We start from the raw sequence: 7,500 nt of genomic DNA, 5'->3' as shown, positions 1-7,500 counted from the left end.
GCGTGCGTGCGTGTCTCGCTCTCTCTCTCCCCCCTTTCCTTTTTGCGTTTTTCTTATTTCACCTTGGTAAAGAGCCATTTTGTTTCAGCCAGTGCCTTTTCTACCCCATAAAATTCCCAAAGAGAACAGCAACAAGGCAATAAAGTGGATTGAGAAGGGGCGGGTGGCGTTCAGCTGAGGTGGGTTTTTTTTCTAGTGGGTGGGGGTAGAGAGAGAGAGACAGAGAGAGAGAGACAGAGACAGAGAGAGAGACCGAGACTCGGTAAGACTCTTACTAAGAGAGTGAGGGAGAGAAGAGAGAGAGACAGACGCAGAGAGAGGGCGGCACAGTGGCACGGCTGTTGAATGCTGAGCAAAATTGAATAGACATAGTCAGCTTCCCAGCTACATGCTTAGGCCTGTAGAATGCGGGAGTGCTTTGCTTGTAACCGCATCGGTTGTCTCCTTTCATTATCGGTTAATGGTGCCCAACTTGACAGGGCCATGTGATAAACAGAGGAGCTGTGAAATCCTGGAGGTGGAGTTCTCGTCCAGCTGATAATGGGATCTCATCTGCTGGAGGGAGAGAGGGGGGGGGGGGCAGTCAGGGAGGTAGAGAGAAAAAGACTCTCTGCTACAGCTATTTGAGAGCAGGAAATGTGAAGTGTTTGAGCTTCCTATCACTCTGCCTCTCATGCACAATCCTTGCACACAAAGCCCCAAGAGCCCGCCATCTAACAAAACACCCGCTGTGTGTGTGTGTGTGTGTGTGTGTGTGTGTGTGTGTGTGTGTGTATGTGTGTGTGTGTGTGGCAGGCCTGCCATTTTTATTCTCCCTTTTCCTACCCTAATGTTTCAGAAAATGCTTCACACGTGTGGCAACTTTACATTGGCTGTGGCAGCTGCATTCTGCGTTATACTGCTTTACCATAGCAGCCTTTTTTTTCTCCCATTCCCCCCCTTCGGCTGCATCATGCGTTGCGGCGCAGTAAACGTATAATTGCCATGCTGAAACGGATGACAGTTTTACATCATGCATTTACATAAGCTGTGCATGTGTGTTGCCTCCACAGAGAACCTCTTGTCTAAATCGACGGCGTGCTCGCTCGGTAGGTTTGCGCGCCGCATACACTGGAGGCCAACTGTAGTGTGAAAGAAAAAAAGCAGTTATACTGTATTTTCCTCTTACCTGGGTATGGTGCAACAGCACAATGTTGTGATTGTCGTTTGTGATTCAGTAGGAATTTTTTTTACGGCCCCTCCATTTGCCCCCTGGGCTGTGTGTGTGTGTGTGTGTGTGCGCGCGTGCGATTGGTGTGTGTATGAAATGGCATTCCCCAAATATCTGTCTCGCTGCGGTAGAAGTTTGACATACGTAGGTAAGGTGAGTCAGATGTAAGAGCAATTTGGTGTGTGTGTGTGTGTGTGTGTGTGTGTGTGTGTGTGTGTGTGTGTGTGTGTGTGTGTGTGTGTGTGTGTGTGTGTGTGTGTGTGTGTGTGTGTGTGTGTGTGTGTGTGTGTGTGTGTGTGTGTGTGTGTGTGTGTTTCCCTCTGCGTCTCTGGACGTGAAATAATAAAAAGTGACAAGCAGACTGAGTGAGTGGCAGAGGAGTAACATGGCAGTATGTCTCGATAAATGCCATAAATCCAGCTGGAGTGTGAAGGCTATGCTAGTGTGACATTTTGTCTGTGGCTGTGCCTGCAAAGCGTGTGTATATAGTGTGTGTGTGTGTGTGTGTGTATTTAAAGCATGGAAGTGTGTACGTGTGTGTGTTTGAAATATAGAGGGGTGTGTGTGCGTGCATGTGTGTTTTAAAACATAGGTGTGTGTGTGCAGCCAGCAGGTCTTTGCCCAGTGAAGGGCTCCCGTGGAGCTGTGAAAGCGTTGGCCGGCTGTAGGATCACTAGGGACATCACCACCACCTCTTCATGGAGAGAGAAGGAAAGAGAGGAATTGAGTGTGTGTGTGTGAGAGAGAGGCAGAGAATGAGAGAGAGGGGGAGGGGGCAGAACAATAAAAGGCCCACACTACACCAAACTGAATTCCTATTGATCCAGGCTGCCTCTTCAAATACACTGTTTGTGTCGGTTGGTGAGTTAAGATTATGGGGGCGCTTCTGGCTCCTAATTGGATTTGCCAGCAGAGAAAACGTGAATTAATGTGCTTGTGAGTCTGCTGAAGAAACATATTTAAAGACTAGACAAATAGGCAGTGATTTGATTCTTAACAATACGCATCCACCGTGCAGGCATTAAAATGTACATGCAGTTCTTTGATTTAGACTATTCATTTAATGATGTAAAAAACTGCTGCTGACGAACACACACACACACACACACACACACACACACACACACACACACACACACACACACACACACACACACACACACACACACACACACACATTCATATACATTTTCACACATATACATGTGCGTACTACACGCACGTAAACTCAATCTGAGCTGGCGCGCGCGCGCGCACACACACACACACACACACACACACACACACACACACACACACACACACACACACACACACACACACACACACACACACACACACACACACACACACACACACACACACATTCATATTAACATAAGTTACTTTCACATACATGCATATGCGTACACGCACATAGCTCTCTCTCTCTCTCCCTTGACTAGACAGACAGATTGAAAAACGATATGTCCATGCGCCGTTTTCCTCAATTCCGACATATAATCACGTGCATAACATCAAATGATTCTTTTCACCCCCAATCAATAGAAGACAATGTACATTTCACTGTCACGTACACACAGACACACATACACATACGGCATTAGGAAAGATTCACAATGCCGGTGAACAGCCCACATTGCCCTCCTCCACTGAATGGGTTTGAAGAGAGTGGGTGAGTAATTAATTCATTATCTGAAAATGCAAATGCGAAAGCACAACCTAGAGCAAAGTGCAGCAACGCATGCTTCATGTTTAATTTGAGCCCCGTTGTTTTGCCACACTGATTGTCCTAAATGGCAATGCCAATAAGACTCGGATCCTTTTATTTATTTATTTATTTTTATTTGACTATGAAAAATGAATGAGCAGATTCTAATGACTTTATTTGAAAATGACGTTCAGTTTTCTGCCGTTTAACTTCCCACACCATGTTTTTCTCCGTTCACAAATGGAAGCTACCTTTTTAATATTCTTTTCGGCAGTCGGTGTAGGCTGCAATGTTGATCTTGCCTGGGATATGGACTTCAAGATGTTGCTTATGCTTACTGGTGCAGTTTTCGAGGATATACCATATCCCCAACGGGTTACTATCAATCACGACTCCAAGCCATTCTCTCCTTCCTTTGTCCCTAGAATAAGTTGAATCCACTCCATGTTTTTGTTTTGTCTCGCATTTTAGTAAATGGGGGGTAATTCTCCTTCGCTAGTGTCTGGATAAAGAAAGACTAGGTCAGCCATGTGGATGCGTCTGTGTAACAGCTGAAGAGGGGGGGCTTACGGAGAGACGGGGAGAGATAGGCAGAACGTGGTGTGTATGCATATGAAAGAAGGAGAGGGGGTAGAGGCAGAGAAGGGAGAGCGAGAGAGGGAGACCGTGCGCGCGCGCATGTGAGTGAGTGTGTGTGTGTGAGAGCGAGAGAGTGAATGTGTGTGTGTGAAAAAGGAAGCCGAGTCTTTGAACGGTGAACTCAGTGATTTCCTACCCTTCGAAGTGCTGCACGGTATCAAGACTACGGTCCTTTATGCTTTTCACATCGGGAGCTAGAACACGGCGAAAGGGATCGGAGCTCGCCGTGTGCTTAGCGAAGGAGTCCCTCGCCGACCGGAACGTGAATAAATTAGCAAAAGCGAGGTCGTCTTTTGTTGAAGCAAGTGCCCGTTTCCCTCTGCACGAGCAGCGGCTCTTTAAGGATAAACTGTCGGCGCGGTACCGCTCATCCCAGGTTCTTGGATCTGACCCAGGCCAGCAAGTTCGGCCGGGTCATTTGCTAGTAGCCGCTGAGGATTCCGTTTGAAGTTGTTTGCGGCAGTCGATTGGAACTTAGATCATCAGACTGGCGGGTGAGTGCTTGGCTCAACTGAATTTAAAAAAAAAGTTTCTCGGGGGGAGGGGTATGAGTGGTTTGGAAGGTGTGGGGGGGACACGGATGGAATGTGGAATGTTGGCTTTGGTACACGCTTAGAAGTTAAACCCACGTTTTAACCGAGTTTGTTCAGATTTTTTTTCTCTCTTTTTTTCTCTTTCTACTACAAGTTTGTTTCTCAAGAGTAAGACGTCCTGAGGGATGGACGTGGTGTGCTTGTGCTAGGAGAGCTTTTATGACACGAGGCGAGCTGAAAGTTGGTTACATTGTTGTTGCAATTCTTGTCTTTTTTCCCTTTCCTGTGGACCCTCTTGCTAGCCTCAGGGACAGACCATAAGTAACCCCGAGACCTTTGCTTTGAACTTCTTTACCTCTTTGTTTGAACACACCCCCTCCTGTGTCGTTTTTTTCCCCCTGTGTGTGAGCGTGAAACTAAGATGCTCTTTATAAATTATAGATGGGACTTGGGTTTCAAACTAATGGTACTTTCAAAGTTTCAAGCTTAATGTAGGCTGGTTGTATCTGGTCTCAACTATGGGCTACATAGACTGCAGATGTGTCTAACACCCCCCACCCCCAACTCTTTTTTTCCTTTTCTTTTTTTGTACATTGCATAGCATTAATGTCTACCAGCCGTTCTTAAACTAGCCTGTGTATTTGAACCACTGCCTTGTCGACCAGAAAAATTGGAACACCCTTTAGCTCACCTTCCCCACTTCTGAGGCTTTGACTCGCCATATCTGTTTACATGTGGTTTGATGTGATGGGTGCTAACCACTTGTTTACTGAAAACGTCTGGGAAGAGAAGATAGTGGCTTAAGGAGGACCTGCCTGGCCAGTTGTAACCTGCCAAGGAGACAATAAGAGTCAGCATTGCTTCCTTTTTTGTTGTAACTGCACTAAAGTGTGTGTGTGTGTGTGTGTGTGGGGGGGGTGGTGCATGGTCACTGTGAAGCGGGCCTGTGTGTGATTAGTCAAGCTCTCAGACGGAGATTTGCTGGAAAGTTGAACAGTGAGACAGTCTGTTAAGTGTGTGTGTGTGTGTGTGTGTGTGCAGAGTGCATGAGTTGGGTTTGGGGCTAGAGAGAAGACTTGCTTTAAAAGGTATTTGTTTCACATTTCCCCTTATCTGATCATGTCTCCCTCTGTGGCCCATGCACACAAAATGGGAAGTTTCCTCTAGACCCCGTACACACACACACACACACACACACACACACACACACACACGCACACACGCACGCACACACACACACACACACACGCACACACACGCACACGCACGCACGCACACACGCACGCACGCACGCACACACACACACACACACACACACACACACACACACACACACACACACACACACACACACACACACACACACACACACACACACACACACACACACACACCAGCCCTAATCACAGTTTTATTGGTCATACTTAAATTTCATGTGACTCCAGACAGCCAGCTCTAGGGATCCTTTAGGGTATAAGCGAATGTGCCTCTTTTTTTAAAATATAAAAATAAATAACTAGAGAGAGAGAGATGTCATTTGGGGATAATGGTAGTGGTGGTGGCGTCAGGGGAGAAAAAGAATTGCAGTAGTTTTCACCCAGAATGCACTCTTGTCTCTGAAGGCTCTTTGCTAAAGTACACGTTCCTGTAATGTTAGTTTAGGGTTTTTTTTGCTGCTCTCTTGTGCTCTTTGAGATGGACCCTTCCATGCCGAGTTTAAAAAAGCTGCTGAAATGTTAATTGCCTTGTGGTTGCTGGGTTAATCTGGATGACTGTCCTCGTTTTCCCCCCCTCTCCTCCTCATCCTCCTTCTCCCCCCTTCTCTCTTTGCTTTTTGTATACGTCTTCCTCTCTTTTTCTCGCTTGGTCTGTCCATCGTCTTTCCCTCTCTCTATCTCTGTTTTTCTCTTTCTGTCTTTTCTTTTCTGTCACTGTTTTTCGCTCTCTGTGCTTTCTGTCTATGTCTCATTCTGCCTCTCTGCCTCTCTGTCTATCTATCTATCTGTCTGTCTATCTATCTACCTCTCTCTCTCTCTCTCACTTTGTCCCATCTTCTCTGTATCTCTCTCTCGCCCTTTCTCTGTCTCCCCTCATCGTCCCCTGTTAAGTGGGAGGTGACCTCTAACTTAATGATTCAGATGTGATTAATGCACTCGAGTGGGAGGACACTGGTTGGCTAATTCGCAGCACAATGGGCGCAGATAATGGCCGGGGGGAACCGGGACGAGACCTCAGCGTCCAAACAGATCCCTCCATGCACAACCATTCAACACCCCCTTCCCATTCCCTCTGACACACACACACACACACACACACACACACACACACACACACACACACACACACACACACACACACACACACACACACACACACACACACACACACACACACACACACACACACACACACCACATCCTTCCCCTTAGTTCCTTGAGTCAGTCATACATATGCAGGGCTTTTTCCAGGATTTTTTAGTATGAGGGAGGAACGGGGGGGGGGTCGTCCCCCCCTTCTGCGGTGCGCAAATTTTTTAAAAATGAAGGTAAAATGGGGCTTTTTGAGACTATCTGAGGGGGACATTTTTTACTTTTGTGGACATCTTAAAAGTACAATGTTAATGCACTTCAAAATTGCTGAGAAGAAAAAGGAACATAGGCTATTCCCCTCCCAATATGAAATGCACAGATTAAGCCATTAAGCAAAACTTGAAATGTATTCTGGTACATAGGTAAATATTCATGATCTGGCAGGGAGCTGGGATGAAATTGGTCAGGGGGGCAGATTTTTTAAGAGAGAGACCAGAGAGGCAATTGCACTTCTGTCCTGAAAATACAATGACTCGCAGATGAGTAGCCTACGCTAGCCTATGAGGCTATGATTAGCCTACTCATGGGTTACACATTTTTTTTTCAATTGCATTTGGTAGGCCTACCACAGTAACAGCAACTCAGTAATCTGAACAAGAGTGGATGCCAACCAAACACATTTCCTCTAAATAACAATTTGGCAATATTGAAGGCTTGCATATCAAAAACCTAGGCTACACCCCGAGACTGTCCAAGAAAATACTGACTTCACATGACGTGACGTGATGATGATGACAGTTGAGCAAGTGAGCGCACAGAGAGCCTGCCATGTGCCCTCCCTTGCCAAGGTCTCAGGAGGAGTAACATAAACAGTACTAGCCACGTACTTACAAGATAGGTGTATAAACCGAAGCTATTTCTTCTCACAAAGTTAACAGGTTGAGCGTTTGTTAGCATTTATGCTAAGCGGAGAATTATATTCTAGCGCCAAAGTTTCTCTCCAGCTCTTCTCCGTCATTGGAAGCGCTCGATACTCCCGACGCTTATCTTTCAAAACTCCCCCGACTGTTTGTCTGTCTGCCTCTGTCTCTATGTGCG

At 46.4% G+C, this 7,500-nt stretch overlaps 1 protein-coding gene across 7 annotated transcripts in view; it reads left to right on the top strand.

Annotated features, from left to right (window-relative positions):
• Positions 1-7,500, top strand: part of rerea (arginine-glutamic acid dipeptide (RE) repeats a) — a 260,930-nt gene that overhangs the window by 75,887 nt on the left and 177,543 nt on the right. For 2 of the 7 annotated variants that reach the window (XM_063209006.1, XM_063208999.1), the window contains exon 1: positions 3,132-4,054. The exons of the other annotated variants lie outside the window; for them this stretch is intronic. The gene's annotated coding sequence lies outside the window, so the exon portion shown is untranslated. Of the gene's footprint in view, positions 1-3,131; positions 4,055-7,500 lie in introns of those variants that run through there. 7 annotated transcript variants of the gene reach the window in all.

Source organism: Engraulis encrasicolus, chromosome 10 (genome assembly GCF_034702125.1).
Source record: "Engraulis encrasicolus isolate BLACKSEA-1 chromosome 10, IST_EnEncr_1.0, whole genome shotgun sequence".
NCBI classification, from domain to species: Eukaryota; Metazoa; Chordata; class Actinopteri; order Clupeiformes; family Engraulidae; genus Engraulis; species Engraulis encrasicolus.
Note: the sequence above shows the minus strand (reverse complement) of the source record. Positions and strands in the feature narration are given on the sequence as shown.